Source organism: Tamandua tetradactyla, chromosome X, assembly GCF_023851605.1.
Source record: "Tamandua tetradactyla isolate mTamTet1 chromosome X, mTamTet1.pri, whole genome shotgun sequence".
Classification (NCBI taxonomy): Eukaryota; Metazoa; Chordata; class Mammalia; order Pilosa; family Myrmecophagidae; genus Tamandua; species Tamandua tetradactyla.
This window is the reverse complement of record NC_135353.1, coordinates 112,319,831-112,338,291: the sequence shown is the minus strand read 5'-3', so window position 1 is coordinate 112,338,291 and position 18,461 is coordinate 112,319,831. Positions and strand designations below refer to the sequence as shown.

At 44.2% G+C, this 18,461-nt stretch overlaps 1 long non-coding RNA gene across 1 annotated transcript in view; it reads left to right on the top strand.

Annotated features, from left to right (window-relative positions):
• LOC143671180 (uncharacterized) overlaps positions 1-17,628 on the top strand; it is a 152,762-nt gene extending 135,134 nt beyond the window's left edge. Inside the window, exon 3 of the long non-coding RNA XR_013169502.1 lies at positions 13,720-17,628. This is a non-coding gene — a long non-coding RNA (uncharacterized LOC143671180). The remainder of the gene's footprint in view (positions 1-13,719) is intronic.
• The last annotated feature ends 833 nt before the right edge of the window (positions 17,629-18,461 follow it).

Genomic DNA, 18,461 nt, shown 5'->3' with positions numbered 1-18,461 from the left:
GGCACTTGGTTTTTTAGTAATTCCCAGCCAAACCATGATCATGGGCTATCTCAGTGGGGGTAGCACTGTTCAAAATTCTGTCAGAGTCCGGACAGAGAAGCAGCTTGCTGGTCTGAACTTTTCCCATCCTCACAGCAGATGGTAGTGTTGGGCCACCTCTTTTCCACGATCAACCTATCCCTGTGGCAGTCCACAGGGCAGGATCCAGACCAAGTAAAAATCCAGTCAAGGCTGCAAACCCTCAGGTGTGCTAGAAACCACCCGCTCCAGTGGTGGGGGATGCGCTCTGTGCATGATGGCAAAGACTCTAGCCTGCTAGATGCGTTGGGTCTGGTAATTCCCAGACTCCTGGGTGTAAAGACTCCAGGCTGCAGGACTGGGACGTCCAACTTTACCAGCCAACAGCCAACAGAGGAATGCATTTCTTTTTGCTGGCCAGCAAGACTGTGTTGGTGTGGGGGATGGGCACCTGCATTGCAGTTCAGCTCCCTCACCCCAATCTCTCTGTCTGTGATTGCAGTGAGTGCCCTGCATCCCTGCACAGAAAGGATTGATACAGGGGGACCCAGGGTGAGTGTTTCTTTCACCAACCAATTGTCAGATTGACTCTACATCCAAGAGGAAGGCTTCATAGACTCTTCCAAGTACAGGTCACCACAGTGGCCTGCCTCTAGGATGGGGGTTTGAGCTGGGCACTGCAGCAGGGTCTTTTTATGTGGTTAAGATTAATCTACTATCTCCTATGTTCCTTCACAGGAATGCTAGAGTGTAGGTCTGAGAGGATTTCCTCCCCCACCTCTCTAAAGCAAAGGTTTGCTGCTTTTTGGCCATCTGATCTGGCCATTGTGTGGCTGAAAACCTTAGGGATGATTGCAATTAAATACACTCACCCCAGTTTCTCAGTCTTTGTTTCTCTGCTTTTCCATCCACGTCTTCTATAACAATGCAGATGTCCTTCTGATCACCCAGACTCCAGAACTGCTGCTTTAGTTGTTTTCTTCCTGTTCTCTAGTGGTATTAAAGTAGTGAAAACTCTGTTTACCCAAGAAAGCACCTATGCCTCTGAGAAGCGGCCAAAGCTTCTGGCAGACCCAGAGGACTCCTTGTCCAAAGTCTGAGCCCCAAATATTCTTTGTTTCTAGATTATATAGGCTAGTGAGCAAGGTGGGAGTTATGAAGGGAATGGGTAGTAAACACTGGAAAAGTTCAGAGACAGAACTTGCAGGGTAGGAGTTACTATATGGCCCTTAGCTGAACTCTTTTGTCTGAGATAAGGGCAGCTCCTGGACATGACAAGAAACACACCAGGGATCCTCCCTCTTTGCACACATATCTTCAGACAGGCTCAAGTAAGCCTGGATGTGATTTACAGCACTGCAGACATTCTGCTTTTCTTCCTTCAAGAAAGTTTGCAATTTGTAGTGATGCATGCAAATGCACAGTGTAATACACGTGACTGCATAAAGTGATACACATAAATTCATAAAATTATACAATAATACTGAGGTTAAACTTGTAAACTACCCAATTTCCCCCTTTTGATCATAAGACATATACCAAGCAGCCCTAAAACAGTTCCAATTAGAGTTTTATACCCTCCAAAAGCTGAGAACCACCCTTCAAATAGGTTTTTGGGGCCCCAGCCATTCCAGGTTTGAGCTGGGACATGGACTAGGGTTCTCATGCAATTGGTGATTTCCTCTATTCCTTGGTCATCTAATTCCAAGCAACAGTTGAAAAGGTTGAATTTTCCACATACACCACATTCCTTGGCTAACAGGTAATCAAGAGCCAATTGATTCTGTTAGATGGCTGTTCTAAATTTTGTCTGTTGCCATGCCAACAGATCCAGAGCATGGACAGTTTCCTTACTGATTATTTCCACCACTGCCTTAAGTCAAATGATGCATTTAGCATATAAATTGGAGTTTGATATCCCCATGACCCATCCTCCACCCATGTTGCCAGCCCATAATACTGGATAATGCTCTCAGGAGAACACTCATTTTCTTTCCAGTTCCCTATTTGTATGCCTTTCTTTTGGACCTGGTTATTTTCTGATTCATAGTCTGGGTATCCTAGCAGTTCCCCTTGCTTTAGGAGGACTAGAAAGAAGGAAGGGTGAATGTTCCTACCACACAGGTTCCCGACCACCCTGCAAGCAATTCAGAATAGGTTGTTCTGCCACAGATCCAATATAACCCTTCAGGGGCTTTCCAAACCCCTGGAGCTGAAACGTCTTTCCAAAAATTTTTTAGGGTGGGAAAAGAGGCCAATGGTGACGGGTCAGGAGCTGTGTGATTTTTATCTGACCTCCACCATAAGGTGGCATTTTTACTCTTATTATAATACTGTTGTCCCAGACAGATTAGTTTCCCAACTGGAACTGGGAAGGTTTCTCCCCATCTAGTTACACAGTTTTTTCCAATTGTGGAAGTTGTGAGGTTCCATCTGCTGGGTTCGGCCCGGGAGGCAATTACATTTACTTTTTCTGTTGACGTTAGTTCCCTTGCCTCCCATGGCCATTGGTCCCCCATTTTTATTCATCCACAGACATAACAGGAGGACACATTTAGGGAGAAGACCACCTGTTCTGCTGGTTGAAAGAGCAAATTTTAATTTCTTATATGAATGGCTGGGGGTTGTTCTTATATTTCCTTATAGAAGGAATGGAATACCTGGAATTTTTCTTAGGTGTAAGAGTTCATGGTTTTCTTTATATATAGGGTGGGGTCAGTGATGGCTTTAGGGGACCACTTCACTCCAAAGAGCACCTGGACTTGTTTTTCCCACCGGATATCGTGAACATTTAAAATGCCAAGATTAGCAAGATTGCAATGCTCAGTCCTGCAACTGGGGGTACTTGGTGTTATTTTAAGAGGGTACCTCACAGGTTTTTCATTTGGTATAGCACACAGCAGCTGGTGGTACTTAGTGCTCTTTGTAGGAGGGCACCTTGAGGGCTTCCTATTCATTGTAACACTCTGGGGCAGCAATCCCGAAGGGACCTTGGGAAAAACAACTTATATAGGAAGGGAGAAGTTGCCTGGATATAAGGGATCCCACCAAATTAGAGTAAAGTCAGTTCTTAGGAAGAATTCCAGGTTACCTATTTCTAGGAGGGCTAAGGCTGCTAAGTGAAAAACAAACACAAAGAGTAAGAAAAAGACAATTAGTCCACAGACCTGGCAGGCTGGGAAGTCCATGCGTCAATTCCTCAGTCTTCAGCCATGTGTGGATCAGTCAGCTTCCAGGGTGACTGAAGCAAGTCTTGAATATTTTATCAGGCTCTAGCCATGCATAGACCACCCAGTTTCTGAAGTGGTGGGGGCAAGGCAGGTTGTTTTCTCATGCAAAATCAGATGCAGTGGTTTCTCTGGGTCAGTTTGGCACTTCCAAGATGGAGTTAAGCCATTTCCAGGCTTTAGTCTGGAGTGGTGGATGCAGAGGATGATCTTGGCAACCTTAACAGCTGTAGGAGTAGAAAGGAAGACCATATAGGGCCCTAACCAAGTAGGTGTTAATGCCTGACTTTTCCAATCTTTTACCCAGACTAGCGATCCTGGGTAAAAGTGAAGTAAACAGGGGGTGCTAATTGTAGTGGGAATCTTTTATTTACCCAGCTGTGCAACTGAGACAGAGTGGAGCTTAAGCCCTGGAGCTGCCTTTATAAAGTTAATTCTGCAAATTGTGTAATAATATTTCCTTGGAGTTCTTTTATTAGTGGTGGAGGCTGTCCAAACAGAACTTCAAATGGGGAAAATTCGGTTTGTTTTGTGGGACTGTATCTTATTCTTTACAAGGTTATGGGGGATACATCAGTCCATTTTAGATTGTTTTCTTGACAGAGTTCTTTCAGATGTGACTTCAGGGTGCAGTTTATTCACTCCACTTTTCCTGAACTCTGTGACCTATATGCTGTGTTAAGATTCCACTTTATGCAGAGGGCTTTGCTGAGATTTCTTATGATCTGGGACACAACTGCTGGTCCATTGTCAGAGCCCAGGGAGCTCAGCAGGCCATACCTCAGAATGATTTCTTTGCATAAGAAACAGACCAGTTCCTGGACTTTTTCTGAGTGAGTGGGGATGGCTTCCATCCATCCTGAGAGGGTACAGACTCCTACTAGTAAATAGTGATACCCCTTTGCCCGGGGGAGTTCTATGAAGTCTATTTGAATGTCATTGAATGGCATCTGCCGAGCGACTTGAATTCCAGGGGTGGGGAGGGTTTGACCCTTGTTGGGGGTTGTTTTGAGCACAAGTTATCATTTAGCACAGACTGCCCAGGCAAGCTGGTACAGTCGAGGAATATAAAAGTACTGTTGAAGAAACTGCTCCAGGGCTATTTTTCCGTAGTGACTATTTTCATGAACTTGCAAAACCAGGGTTGGGCTGAGTGCTTCTGGAATTGCTAATAGACTATCCTTGAATTTCCACCACCCATTCGATAGGAGGGCACCACCTTCTTGGCTTAGCCAGGAACATTCAATCTCAGGATATTTTGGCTGTATACCACTTATAGGTTCAGGCAGGAGTGCTGCTGTTACGGAGAAGTAGGCTCCCCTTAAACCTGCTGCTTTGGCTTCCTTATTAGCCAGTCAGTTCCCTCAAGCTACTGTTGTGTTTCCTGACTGATGCCCGGGGAAGTGGATAATGGCAAACTTTGCGGCGACCCATACTACTTCCAGGAGGGTCAGGATTTCTGGGCTATGCTTTATTTCCTTTCCTCCAGCACTGATCAGTCCTTTTACTTTGTATAGGGCCCCATGCAGTTAAGTGGTGTTGAGAAGCATACCTTGAATCAGTGTAGATGTTGATCACAGAATTTGCCCCTAACAGCAGGGCTCTGGTGACTGTGATGAGTTCGGTTTTTGAGTGAAGGTGCCTATGGGGAGGGACCCAGATTCCACAATTGAGTCCAGGGTTACCACTGCATACCCTGCTTTTTGCATCCTTTGTGGACAAAACCGCTTCTGTCTATATAGTATTCTACATCAGGGTAAGAGAAAGGCTGGTCCTTTAAATCTGGTCTGCTGGAGAACACTTCTTCTAAGGTTTCTGTACATTTATGCTTGGGCAGACCTTCTCCTGTTGGCTGGAGAGTAGCTGGGTTTAGGCTGTATACAATTTCCACTTGAATATTCGGGTTGTCACATAAGAGGGCTTGATATTTTAGCAGCTGGGAAGTGGAAAGCCAATGATGTCCCTTTTGCTGGAGAACTGCCTTCATTTGGTGTGGGATGTGAAGGATTAATTGCTGGCTGAAAGTTTTCTCAGCATCATGGGTTAGAATGACAGCCACCACAATGGCCAGAAGACAGGTAGGCCATCCTTTGGCCACCAAGTCTGTCTGCTCCTATAAGTAAGCTACCCAGCAGTCCCAGGAGCCTAATTTCTGAATGAGGATCCCTGTGGCTGTTCCCTGTCATTCATGAATGTACAGGGTGAAAGGTTTGTCAGTGTCCCAGAGACCCAAGGCTGGGGCTTGGGTGAGTTCCTTTTTTAGAGTTTCAAAAGTTTTTTGTTGTTCAGCTCCCCAGGGTAGAGGCAAATTTTCAGCTTCTCATACAGGGGCTTGGCAACTGCAATGAAGTTAGGGACCCAGATGCAGCAGAACTCTGTGGCCCCTAGGAAGCCACAGACTTGTCATTGAGATGTGGGTGTAGGAATCTGGCAGATGGCTTGCTTTCTTTCAACCCCCAGGTGCTGGTGCCTTGAGCAATGTGAAATCCAAGGAATTTCACCTGTTTCTTGCAAATCTGGGCCTTTTTCTTAGAGACCTTGTAGCCTCTTTGAATTAAGTGAGTCAGGATTGCTTTAAAACTTTTTAGACAGTCTTGTGAAGTTGTGCTGGCTAAGAGCAGATCATCCACATATTGGAGTACACTATTATACTTTTTATTGTGGAATTCCTGTAAGCTATTTCCAAGGGTCTGGCTAAATATAGTGGGAGAATTCTTAAATCATTGGGGTAGGCACATCTAGGTGAATTGTTGCTTTTTTCCAGTGCATGGATGCTCCCATTCAAAGGCAAAAATGGGTTGGTTGACTGGTGCCAGACAAACACAGAAGAAAGCATCTTTCAGGTCAAGACAGGAGAAAAATGATACTGTTGCAGGAATTAAGCTCAATGGAGTATACAGGTTTGATACTATGGGATACAGTGTAACTGTCACTTTGCTGATGACCCACAAATCTTGAACAGGGCAGTAATCATTGGTGCCACATTTTCATAGCAATAGCAGAGGAGTTTTCCATGGGGACTGGCACTCCTGTAGTGTACCATGAACAAGCAGGTAGTTGGTGTGTGCCTGAATTCCCACCTGGGCCTCCTGGGGGACTGGATATTGTTTAAGACACAATGGGGCAACTCCCAGATGAGTTTCACAAGGACTGGAGGGGCATTTTTTGCTAGCCTATGTGGACTGTTTTCTGCCAAAACAGAAGGATCAACTCCTGGCATTTGTGGATGGTCAGGGTGGTTTCAGTTTTCTTTGGCAAGAAAGAGGCACCACTCTTCTGCTTGGGGGGCTGTCAAGGTCACCATGATTTTTGTCTCTGGGTTTTTTAATGTCAGGAAACATCCCCCTTCTGCACTGAAACTTATCTGGGCCTGGAGCTTTGTCAGGGGGGAGGTCATGGCCCAGCACAGGTACTGGGCAGTCAGGAAAGTACAGAAATTGATGAGAAACTTCACAAGATCCCAGCAGACACCTGTGGGCTATTAAGGGCTGTTGAGCTGAAATGCCAGTGGCCTCAATAATGGTGGTTTGCCTTTTAGTTTTAGGCCCAATTTGCTGCATGACAACAGAAAGTTCTGCACCTGCATCTACAATAAAGTCCATTTTTTGGCGCCCTACTGTCATCATGACCATGGGCTCCCAGCGCCAAGTATGAAAGGACCCGGTGTGTCTCAGTCTGAATTGTCTTCAAGGCCTGCTAGGCCTACAAAATTAGTAGATATGGGCTCCTCATAGCTAGCTGGTTGCTTACTTCCACTTTCCCATTTTTTATTGGGTCATTTTGTTTTCCAGTGTCCCTCCTCTTTACAGTAAGCACAATGTTTTCTTCCCAGTGGAGCTGCTCTCCTCCATTCTCTGGGTGGCCTCCAATAAGTGGGTGTTTTATTTTCTGGCCCTGGATGCTTGAAAGTGCTAGGTTTTGAGAATGGAGGTTTTCTGGTGCCCTGCGTGAGCACTGCAGCAAGCAGGTCTGCTTTATTCTTTAGTTGGCAGTCTGCTTCTCTCTGTGCCTCTTGGTCTCAGTTCATGTAGACTTTTCTAGCCACTTCAAGGAGCTGGGATATATTCATTCCAGAAAACCCTCCTAATTTCTGCATCTTTCTTTGGATACCAGGTTGGGCTTGCCTAACAAATGCAGAGTTAACAAGTTTCTGGTTTTCTGGTGCCTCAGGGTCAAAAGGAATATCTTTTGACCCTGAGGTCAAAAGGCTTCACAGAGGTGCTTGTGGAACTGGCTAGGAGTTTCATCTGGCTTTTGCAGGACTTCAGAGGTGGTTTTTTTTTTGACATATTTATTGTTTTCCTGGTCCCCTCTTTCATGCCTTGAATGAGTGCATCTTGGTAGAGATTCAAACTGTTCCTACCAGCTTTGGTATACAGGTCCCACCATCTGGGAAGGAGTTATGAGCATATTGGGATGCATTCATCTCCCCTTCAGAAGCATTTTCTTCCAACCACTTCAGGGCAGCTTGTGAAATTTGTGTGTGATTTTCTGCATTGAAGAGTGTGATGCAGAGCTGATGGCAATCCTGCCACATCAGTCGATGAGTGTGTATAATCAACTGGAGCAGGTTGATCATAGCCTGGGGCTTCTCAGTGTAGGAGGGAGTGTGGTTTCTCCAGTTGATGAGGTCAAAAACTGAAAAAGGCTGGTAGACGAACATGGTCTGGCCTCCCTGAATTGGCCTTCTGGATCATAGTAAAACAGCGCTTGGGTTTTCTTCAGGAGGCAGCTGTAAAGCCTCTGGGGCACTGAAGGCTTTTCCCAGCTTGTGAGTGAAGATTCCCAGGATCTGCGGGATCTCTGGAGAGAGTTTGGGTGGACTGAGACCTGGTGAGATGAGACACAGCTGTGGAGAGCTGGCTGGGGTACCTGAAGAGGCAGAGTTTTCAGTAGAGGTCATCGCAGGAGGTGATGATGCCTCCCAAACCAAAGGTGCTTCCGGAACCAAAGCTGGTGCTTGTGGCAGGGATTGAGGGGCTAGAGCTGAGTAAGGTGGAGGCAATGGATTTTCTTCTTCAGCTGGGAAGACTGGAGGTTTTTCCAGGGGTATAAACTTAGGAAAGTGGAGGTAAAGTTCTCTGTCAGCAGCGGGGAGGGCGCTGAGGCTTGGATGGTCTCACCCTGATGCTCAGAGTCGTGGAGAGCTTCTGTTGGCAATGGGGAGGGAGCCGAAGTTCAGGCATCTATGCCATGACACATGCAGTCGCTGGGAGCTGGGGCTGAGAGCGGAAACAGTGGTGGCAGTTTTTCTGTCTTTTTATCTAGGTGGTCAGGGTGCTTTTCTGTCAGTAGCAGAGGGCCTTTTGGGGTTGAAGTTTCGTGTCTGTGCGGGCTTACTTCTTTTCAGCAACTGCGCTGGGGAACAGAATGCCCAGGTTGGCATGTTCCACTAGGACTATTGCACGGCTTTCAATACAAGTTTTTTGCCATGGTGGTGAATTAACAATTTGGAGCCAGGAGTCAATATATGGAAATTGGTCAGGGTGTCCAGACTGTTCCATGAAAACTTGCCAGATGGCCTGGATCAGTTAGGGGTCAGAAGACCCCTCAGATGGCCATCCAACTCCAAAAAGGGCCAGTCCAATTGGCAAAATTTATGCAACTCCTGGGGCTGGAGCTTCACTCTATAGTCTCCAGAAAAACCTATCCTAAAGTTCTTAGTGAGGCACACTAAGGGGGTTTTGCTCTCAGTACCTCCCATAGTGATCCTCTGGGGACACCAGAAGACAAATAAACAAATAAACAAGATGATAATCACTTCATCCATCTCTGGCTGCTTCCCATGAGGGAGAATTTAGGGTTCTCTTGGGATAAGACAGGTTGGTATAAACCCCCAACCCAGACCCTCACAAACTCTCCCATTTGATCGAGGGCACTGCTGTGCAAGCTGTAACAAGATCTCATGGACCTGCAGATCAGGACACACACTTTGCTGCATGGGTGACACAATGCCAAAGCCTCTGGACAGAGCCATGACTCAGTCACGCACTTTCACACACCAGGCACTCGACAACATGACAAGTTATGTATGACTCCCTCCCAAAACCAAAGTGTATCTAACTACTGGGGGTTTCTCCTCCAGCTTTTCTGAAGGTTACCTGGCCTGGTATAGGGGGTATCAGCCTCCTCTTATGGCTGAAAGGCAGAACCGGACAGTCCCTATATCGGATCAGCGGGTGCTCAGCAAATGGCCATTCTTACCAGTCTGATGGGTGGAGTTCTGGGTCAGTTCTCAGGGCTGCTGAGGTCCCTCCCAAGTCCAAGGAAACCAGTGACTCCTTCCAGTCAGATCATCCTGAACTGGGTGAAAAAGTTCTGGGGATGCCCTGGGATGATTGAAATTGGCCCACATCTCAGTCCTCCCCAGAGGCAGGGAGGGGACACAATGGTGTCTCTTACTTGGGGTGTGGAGTTTCTCCACCACTGCACCAGAAATGAAGTAGTGAAAACTCCATTTACCCAAGAAAGCACCTGGTCTCTAAGAAGTGGTCAAAATGTTATTGCTGGAAGACTCAGAGGACTCTTTTTCCTAAGTCTGAGCCCCAAATATTGTTTGTTTCTAGATAATATAGGCTAGTGAGCAAGGCAGGAGTTACTAAGGGAATGGGTGGTTAACACTGGAAAAGTTCAGAAACAGAACTTACAGGGTAGGAGTTACTATATGGCCCTTAGCTGAACTCTTTTGTCCAAGATAAAGGTAACTCCTGGACATGACAAGAGCCTGGCAGCCTACCTCTTTGCACACCAATATCTTTGGACAGGCTTGAGTAAGCCTGGACATGATTTACAGCACTGCAGACATTCTGCTTTTCTTCCTTTGAGAAAGCTTGCAATTTTACCTTTATGAATGCCTCAATTTGTAGTGATGCACACAAATACACAGAATAATGCACATGAATGCATAAAATAATACACATAAATTCATAAAGTTATACAACAATAATGCTGAGGTGATACACATAAACTCATAAAGTTATACAATAATACTGAGGTTAAATTTGTGAACTACCTCAGTTTTATGGTAGAGGAGTGAGCTCTGCCTATCCTATTCCACCATATTCCCAGAAGTCTCCATCAGTATAATTTGAAAGACTGCATGTTTGTGTAATTGTTGCACCTCCTGGAGAAATCTTCCTTTCTTCTGTTCTTCCTCTGAAAATCTTTATCTACTCTGTTTGATTTTGTGCAGTATTTTTACCCCTGCTCCTCTGAGGTGTTCAAATTTTTTCCCTCACTTAGTGCCCCCATTTCCTTACACTTTTCAATTCTGGAACCCTGCAGTCTCACAGCAGTTCAGCTTAAACTCTTTTTAATTTTTTTTCACTGTGTGAATTTTCTGCCACTGGTTTCTTCCCTGTTAAGGTATCCCATCCTGAGGAACCAGATGGCATCAATCTCCAGAAAAATGAATCACTGCAGAAAATTCAATTTTGTGTTGAAGGATCCCAACAACAGCAACTATCTTGAGTGTGTAAGAAAATTAAGTTTAGCTTTCACACAAGATGGTACAGGAAAGGGCTGCAGGACAGCTCCAACTTGTCTTGCAGGAAGGGAAGAGCTCTGATGTAAGCCTAGAATTGGCACCAAATGGGTAGAAACAAGTTTAAAGAAGTAAGAGCCACGGTTATTGAAATGTAAAACATAATCAAAAGGGGGAACCTTTGGCTGGAAGTTTGGATTAATTAGACTATCCAGATAGACTGTAACCCCTGGAGTATCCAGGCAGGGGAGAAACAAGGTAGAGGACTGCATGCTAGGCTTAGGTATAAGATTTTTGGCATTCTATTGTTTGGCATGTCAACCACCATGTTTTGACTAGGTGTCCATTCTTGCAAGCTCATGAATAAATTCTTATATTTTCCACAATCAGGTGAGAATTTATTCTATTTCAAGTATGGCATTCTTTCTAATAATTTGGGGGCTCCTCTGGGATCTGAGGCTTCAGAGGAGGATCCCAGTAGGAGAATGAAGGGAAGGTGCATCCTGCTGATTGAACAGTCTTGATTCCACCATTGGGGGCCTACCTCTGGCAGCCAGGAGGACTCAAGACCAAACACTTGGACCCACTGATTGTGAGGGAGAATAGGGGAAGGGAAAATCTGCCTGCTGGTGACCAGGTAACTCTGTACACAGACTAAGGTAAGAAAAAGACTATTAAGTAGTGCCTTGGTGGTTGGGATGAATTTTGATGAGCTTGGCATTGAATAAGCAAGTGCAGAGCCCCAATCCATGGTTCCTTTTTCCCATGAGGGAAAGGGCCATAGTCAGATGAAGCAAAAGAGTGCTGAGACAAAGGAACCCAGGCAAGACTCAGAATGGGTAAAGACAGTTGACCGTGCAAGGAAAAAAAAGGAGGAGGTACCTGTAGAGTCTCTCAGGAACATTCCCCTTGATAGCCCATAGGGAAATGGGCTCTCATACAACACCACCATGATCTGTGGTGTTGTATGAGAGGGAGGTGGGGAGCAGGTGAGAGGGGGGTGCTCAGAACTGTTCAGTGTCAAGGCTGTGAAAGGATATGTGGGAGCTCTCAGCTTTGAATCTGCTCTGGAGAAGCAGCACAGAGGAATCAGGTAGTCACTGGGCATCTCCTAGGTACCAGTTACCAGGGGTCTTGTTTACTCAACAATGAAGCATAAAAGAAGTGCTGAGAACAGGCCCTGCTTGAAGTGGCTGCAGGGCACATGCCAGCCCCAGCAGCTCTGTAGCCATTGCTTTTGTGCTGGTCACTACTGCATGGAGGGACCTGTGGTCTCTGGTGAGCCCAGGAATGCAGGGGAACCAGAGCTACCTGGCAGAACAGGGTATGCAGAGGCACCAGGGCTGGTAGTATGGGCTTGGCACCTGTCCAGCTCACTTGTCTAAGCCCCCAAACCCCTCTGCCATGCATGACCCACCTCCAAGCTCCCAGGACTGTGCAGCTGCTGGCCCCTCTGGGGGTGGGGACCAACACCAGGGATGGGCCAGCAGGGATTGGTGAGGGACAGGCTTGGCTGAGGAACCGCTGCAAACACTTCCTGGGTGTTCCCAAGACTGCCCACCAAGTGCAGAAACTAAGTCATTTAGTTGAACATCTTCCCCTTCCAAGCCATTGGTTATAGTGGGTTGCAATAAGAGAAGAGGAAAGTAGAAACAATAAGCTACGGTCATGTTGAGCACATGGTCAAGAAGGGATTAGAGATAAAGCCAGGAGGTGGAGAGAGGCAGAAGTGAGGTAGAGAAACAGTCTAGGCCAAAAGGGATAAAGGAGCAAGAAGGGAACAAGACTCAGCAGGGTGTTATTACTGTGGGAAGCCTGGTCATTTCAAAAGGGAATGCCCTAGTTTAAAGAAAGAAGGTAGAGTGACAGTGCTGATGAATTTTTAGAATTAGGGCGATCAGAGCCTCTGCATCTTAAGAGCCCAATGGGAGCCTTTGGTAAATCTAGAGGTGGGCCCATATCAGGAAGAAATTACATTTTTGGCAGACACTGGGGCAGCTCAATCTTCTGTGACCCATATCCCAAAGGAGATCAAATTCTCTAGTAGTTCCCTCACAGTTTCATGGGTAAAAGGGGAAATATTTAAAGTCCCCATTTTCAAGCCTACTAATATCTGTTGGGAAGATAACTGAATTATAAGTCCCCTGCTGTACATTCCGGAAGCTTGGAGTAACTTGTTGGGAAGGGACCTGATAATACCCATGGGACTGGCTGATGAGGATGACATGAGACTACTACATAGAAAGCCAGCAAGAGTGTTATGTTATTAGTATAAAAAGAGCTACTGCCAGGGAAGGGGTACATTGAAGGAAAAATGGCTTCAGGGGTAGAACTATGGAAGCTGGGGTCTGAAGTCTGGTGGCCTTGGGATGGGAGAGTGAACATACCCAAGAAGTTGGAGAGAGCGAATTTGTCCCAAAGTTAGAGGATGGGCCTTCCACCTCAAGGTGGAGAAGTGGTGCTCCCTCAGGCCTTGGAGAGGGTTGAGCACATTACTTGGGGATTGGGGGAGCCTAGCTGCCACCAAGTGTGGGGGTTGGGTGTGTGCCCCAGAAATGGCAGAAGGCCCCAGGTGTGGCCTGATGCTTGGAGAAGGTGGAGTTGAGAAGGGTGTGGCCTCCCCAGTGTTCCCCATGGTTGCATTCGGAGAGAGGCTGGCCACTGCATAGGTCCTTGGAAAGGGTGGGACTGCCACTTTCTAATGCCCCAAAGATAAATGACTCTTAAGCTTTGAAATCTAATGGAGTTGCCCTGCAGGTATTTGAAACTGCTTGGGTCCAGTGATCCCTGTGTTCCTTCCAATTTCTCCTTGTATCCTATGAGTGCCCCTCCTTTGTAAGTTGGCAGCAAAACACTTATTCTGAGTTTTACAGGTCCAGAGCCAGAGAAGAATTTTGCCTTAGGACAGACCATGCCAGTAGCTGACTTTACAAAGGACCTCTTCCTTAAGAATTCTGTACTGACTTTATCCTCTGCTTTATCATTCCTCAGGCTCCTTGACTTGCTGGCCCAGATCCCACCTCTTGAATTTGTTGCCCATCAACACCAAACCGGCAGTTGGGTCCTCATTAAATCATGGAAAGAGTCCAAACTCCAACTGACCTGGGAAGGATGTTGACAACTGAAATGGCCATCTGGATGGCAGAAAAAGGCTGGACTCATTACCAATACCTGAACTGGATGATAAGTACCCAAGAACACGGTCCAATTCTTGGGAAATAATTCCAACTTCAGAACCTTTAGAATCACACTAAAGAAACAGTAGTTGGGAGGGTAAAAGGGGTTTTTGGATTTGGGATTTGGAGTCTGTACTGTAATCCAACATAGTTAATAGTGACCCTGACCAAAGAAAAGTCTTATCCAAGGAAGACAGATGAGGGATCTGAGGCCCAATTTAAAAATGAGAATAATTATCCTAGACGTAATGTTCCAAATTGAGGATGCAACAAGCCCCATCAAATTGGTACTGAATGTAACGGAAGGTTTTAAGTCCCAAACTATACAGTTTGATGAAAGGCAAACTCAATAAGAAGAAAGGTGGGACAAAAGAGTTCATGCAAAGGCTTTATCTCAGGGAAAAACAGATCATAGCATTTCAACAGAAAGAGGAAAACAGCTGCTCTCAGGTGGCAAGGGATAGCATTTTTAAGGCTTAAGGTTAAGGAGTTGTGGGGCAAGGGTTAGGCAGTTCCCTGTTGGCTAGTTTTCAGAAATAGGGGGCTAAGTTTGGAGTTGGCAGCTTTCTATTGGTAAAGTTTAAAATTTAAGCATGGTCTTGGGCATGCAGCATTATAAATGCCAGAGGGCATGTAGTAAATGAGGGGAGTTTACACAAGAATGCACATACCAGAGAGTGGAAGCTAAGTAATAGGAGGTTATTGCAAAAGGGCAGCTGATGGAGGGTGAAGGAGATGCTGGGCTGGGGCAGTTTGTGGTAAAAGAGGCTTTCCAAAATATTTGCCAAAGGTAGGTTACATCCTGTGGGGAAAGGGGTCCTGTGCTTCAGGTCTAACATTTGATGCTTGGCAAGTAATATACTATGGAGACATAATGAATCAATGGCAATTGAGTGGGGAAAACAAGTACTTGTACCCAAAGCCAGGAAGAGGGAGTGCTGGTTTGAAAGGATTTATGTATCCTAGAAAAACCATGTTTTAATCCTAATCAATCTTGTGGGAGCAATGGTTTCTTCTAATCCTTATTTGATACTATATGTTGGAAATTTCATTAGGTTATCTCCACAGAGATGTGACTCAATCAATTGTGGGTATTAAACTTGATTAGATGGATACTGTCTCCACCAATTCTATGTGGGTCTTGATTAATTTACTGGAATCCTACAAAAGAGGAGATATTTTGGAGAGTTCCTTTTTGAGAAGAAAGAGAGAGCTGCAGAACCATGACAGAATGACAAGAGAAACACCAAGTCCATCAGCCAGTGACCTTTGGAGATGCCTCCTGGGGAGCTTCATGAAGCAGGAGGCCTGGAGAGGAAGCTAGCAGACATCACCATGTTCACCACATGCCTTCCCAGTTGAGAGAGAAACACTGAACTCATTGGCCTTTCTTGAGAGAGGGTAACCTCTTCTTGGTGTCTTAATATGGACATTTTTATAGCCTTGCCTTAACTGGGAAATTTCCTCAGCCTTAGAACTGTAAACTAGTAACTTATTAGATTCCTCTTTTTAAAAGCCATTCCATTTCTGGTATATTGAATTCCAGCAGCTAGCAAACTAGAACAGATTTTGGTACCAGAGAAGTGGGGTGTTGCTATGGTTTGCAAATACCAAACATGTTGAAATGGCTTTTTAAATATATAAAAGGAAGCTTTTAGAGGATTTGTGAGGAACTTGATAGAGAAGACCTTGAATGCTTTGAAGAGGCTGTTGGTAGAAACATGGACACTAGGGATGCCTCTGGCCAGGCACTAGACAGAAATTAAGCATGTGTTATTGCAAACTGGAAGGAAGGAGATCCTTGTTTTAAAATGGCAGATAATCTGGCAAAATTGATTAATGGCTTTGGCTGCAAGGCAGATTTTAAAAGCTATGAACCTGGATATTTATCAGAAGAGATCTCCAAATTAAATGCAGAATGTGTAGCCTGATTTCTCCTCACAGCTTATGGTGTGATGTCACAGGAAAGAGATAAGCTGAGAACTCAACTCGGGTACAAATAAACCAGAAACTGATGTTCTGGAAAATTCTGGGCTTTCAGGAAGGGAGGCCCCAGAGAATGGTGCCCCACATGAGGGTTTAATTAAATGTGGAGCCAGTCAGCCATTTCAGAGAAAGACAGGATTGGATATGGAGTTATCCAGGAAAGATATGTGGAAACTCCTTATGTCTGATGGGCACGATCCAAGGCTACTGCATAGAAAGCAAACGAGAGTGCTTTGAGACCTGTATAAATAAAGCCGTTGCCATTCTGGACTGGGGGGCTCAGAAAAGGGGCAATGTGAAGGTAAAATAACTTCAGAGGCAGAACCATTGTTCCTGAGTCCATAAAAATAAAAAAAATCTTCCATCTCTACCACAGTGGACACTTTGTTCATGAGCCCATTGGGCAATGACAGGAGTAGCTGGGGAAAGAGGCTGACTGATATCCATAGAATGGGTCATCTTACCCACTTGATTATTAAAATCTTCATCTACTGAAGTCACCTTTGATGAATATTCATGTGGGACATAAATAACCTCATTTTTGTGTCTACTCAGAAAGGTGCATTCACATATCTCTCATCCACATTGCCTTCCCACCAATTTTTCAATCATGTTTCTTCCAAGTTCCTGAGTACCAAGTCAAATCATTGGTGACAGCCCAAGAATCAGTAAAAAAATATATATATCTCCAGCCATATTTTAAAATTTGAAGTTTTAAAATATGGACCATATCATCCTTTGCCCTATATTCTGATTTACCTTAGTTCTATCCAGATCAGTTTCATTCATATCTGTAGTTGAAATCTGATCACTTTTTCAACTCTTTTAACAGTTGCTGTATGGTGTAATGCTGACTATCATAGCTTCAGAGCTCTAACTCTGAGTCTCAGGTGTCACATAAGTACCCAAAGTTTCAGAGAATAACCAGGTTATACACAAATAGCTCAGTATCTCAGAAATTAGAAATAACAGTTACAACTCCAGAATAGATGTGACTGTGGTAAGAGCTTACAATCTAGAACCCTTTACAATAGGTCCCAACCTGGTAACCCAATGTCTTGACTTCAGTTCTTCAACTTTGTATATTATAGTTAGTCCATATGAGTGAGGCATGATAATATTTGTCTTTTTGTTTCTGACATTTCATTCAACATACTGTCTTCAATGTTCATTCATCTAGTTGCATGCCTCACAACTTTGTTCTTTCTTGTAGCCACTCAGTAGTCCAGTGTGTGTATACAACACAGTTCTTCCTTTCCTTAGTCACTGTACCCTTAAGCCACCTCCATCCATTGAAAATCATGAACATTGCCTCCATAAACACCAGTGTGCAAAATCCCATTCATGTCCCCTCCCTCAGTTCCTCCAGGAAAATACCTAGCACCAGGATTGCAGGATCATATGGCAATCCCACCCTAGCCTTTTGTGGAACTGCCACACTGCCCTCTGGAGGGGCTGTGTCTCTCTCTCAGCTTCCCTACCAACAGTGGATAGGTACATCTCTTTTCCCACATTTTCTAGCACTTGTTTCTCTTTAAACAGTTTTATTCACACAACAAACAATCCAACCTAAGTAAATAGCCATGCCGTTGCCACCAAAATCTATATGAAGACATTTCCTTTTCTTCTGCAAAGCTGATTTCTTTTTGAGCTGTTCTTAATTTTCTGTATATTTAAGTCCAAAACAATATAAGGCAATTATTGAGATTATGACAGGATTAACCTAAACATTTTAAAGAATATTAGCTTCACATTAATAACCTTTGAAAAATATCATACCTATGAAGTATAGTTACAGCAGATTATTGATTAGCAACATAAAAATTATCCTTCATCTTATAACAATTTTATATGATTAGTTGTTTAGTTTTAGTAACTTTTTAAGTGCTCTACAATTTGAGTTATACTTTAGTTTTCATTTCAATCTTTCCCAATTGATACTAATATATAATAAACATGTGGGGCTTGGTGTTCTAAAGCTTTGATTTAAAATTATTCTCACATGGCCCAATATATTTCTTGTAGAATATCCATGAATTATGTAAGTTATATTATTCTTACAATTTAAACCATGCCTGATAGAAACAATTCCATCTTCCAAAGTCATGTTACCAATATAAGACATACATATCCCACCAAGCCCTTTATCCATTATTAAAGTTTATTTTTACTTCTTGAAGGGTAAATATAGAACTGTTAACTTGTAGGGAACAGGGCTCAGCTTGTTCCCAATCTTTGAAAAACCCGTTAACTGACCATTATTTACTACTGTCAATGTCAATAGTAGCATTTGAATTAGTCATTTAAATCTCTTTGAATGACAGTCACCCATCTAAACTATTGTATGTGTATATGTAAACATATGTTTACATCCTTTAATAAATTAATGATATTGGTTCAGGTTTTAGCAGTTTTGATCTGAAAATGCCAAATCACATCTTATCTATCTATACTATGATCAACCATTTTGCATCATACTTTATTCTCTCATAGGTTGCATCATGCCCAATACCTAATTATTCCCATTAAGTAGATACAATCCTTTAGTTTAGTAAGTATATTCTGTAGTTG